The sequence below is a fragment of the Sus scrofa genome, chromosome X (genome assembly GCF_054392235.1).
Source record: "Sus scrofa isolate SSC_HxYL_T2T_F1_AM1 chromosome X, Sscrofa_HxYL_maternal_Yorkshire_Landrace_v2.0, whole genome shotgun sequence".
NCBI classification, from domain to species: Eukaryota; Metazoa; Chordata; class Mammalia; order Artiodactyla; family Suidae; genus Sus; species Sus scrofa.
The window spans coordinates 135,251,616-135,253,279 of record NC_139401.1 but is presented as its reverse complement, the minus strand read 5'-3'; positions in this window follow the sequence as shown (position 1 = coordinate 135,253,279).

Genomic DNA, 1,664 nt, shown 5'->3' with positions numbered 1-1,664 from the left:
CGCAACTGTCCCCGGTGGTTTCTTTCCTGCCACCTGTGACCCTGGAGGCGGGGCCCGGGCCAAAGCCAGCCCACCTGCTGGAGGGGACCGGCCCTCGCCTCTTGCCAACACCCACTCGCCTCCGCCGGGTGGGCCGGGAATGCGGGTGGTGTTCGCCCCTAACCGCACATCCGGTTGTGACACAGTGCCCTGCGTCCCCGTCGTTCCCTCCCCCCCCCACCCCCCGCTCCACGGGGTCTTGCCACGAGGCCAACAGGGGCACTAGCGCAGGTCCCATCCATTCCCCCTGCCCCCCCGGCGGGGGGCGCTCGGGAGCACTGGCGGCTCCCAGGCTCGCCAAGGGCACAGGTGTTTAGGAAGGAGCAGGGAAGGGACCCGGGGGTGGACGGCAAGGGGCAGGCTGCGTGCAGGGCGCCCCACACTCTGGCCACCGCATGGAAGCCACAGCTGGTGTTCTCAGCTGCCCTCCCCCGCCTGGGTTTCCTGGGGTCCCTGTCACAAAGCGCCGCCTCTGGGAAGCTGAAGGCAGAAGGGGAGCTCCTCCTAGTGCCTGAGGCCAAGGTCAGGGTGTGGCGGGGCCACTCCTTCCTGGGGTTCCCGGAGGGGCCCGCCTTGTCTCTTCCCTTTATGAGGACACCAGTGGGACTGGCTGAGGGGCCCACTGCCCTCCGGGACGATGTCACCTGAAGTCACCTCGATTCCCTCTGCCTGCGGCCCCTGTGTCCCGGTCAGCAAAGGCAGGGGCCCAGGGCATTGTGCTCCACCCACTGGCACCTCGCCTCGGCCTGCCACTGACAACGGACTGTCCTTGACCCCTGCGCGGTCCCCCTGGGCTGGTTTGGCAGCAGGCGGAGGCGGGGCCTGCGGGGCCAGCTGAGGCTCCCACCCAGGACTCTGCAGGAGCAACACAGAGACGGGAGACACTCAAACCCGTCCGCCAGGTCAGAGTGGCAAGTCCTGTCCCCTCAGACGGGCTGCACCCCCGGTGCCGTCCCCACCCTCCCCGACTCCCCTACGGTGGCACTTGCGGGCTGTGAGAGAAGAGAGGTGACGAGGTCACCTGGACCCAGATGCGTAGGGACAGAAGAGCTCGCTGGGACAGATACCAGACCCTGAAGCGCTAACTTTCCTCTGCTGGGACCGACCCCACAGTCCATCCTGCCCGGGTCCGTGCAGAGCAGCTGAGGCTCTGTGTGGACAGGACTGGGGGGCCAGGCTTCAGCTGGGGGGGAGGGAGTGGCCTGGGTCTGGCCTCCTGGAGAAGGGGCAGGAGCAGAGGTTTGCTGGGAGCTGCTGAGGTCCTGCCCTTGACTCTCGGTGGCATAGCCGCGTGCCTGCGAGGGACAGATGAGGCTTTGCAAAAGGAGCAAGATGACACAAGAACGATGGACCCCCCAAGATGATGACCCAGAAAGGGACAGAGCAGGCCTTTGAAGTCGCAGCCGGCCTCCTCCCCACCTGCCACCAGAGGGCGCCGTGCTGCCTGCTTGGGGAAGACTCGGCCAGGCGCCCTGGCCCGCAGTCCGGGGACGCACAGCCTCAAAATGCCAGCCGGAGGATGACCGCCAAGCCTCAGGAGAGAAACAAGATAAACGAAGCTGCAGGGCCCCTTCCTGACCCCGCTGGGGTCTACAGACTTTGGGAACCTGGTAGAGCTGTGTTCT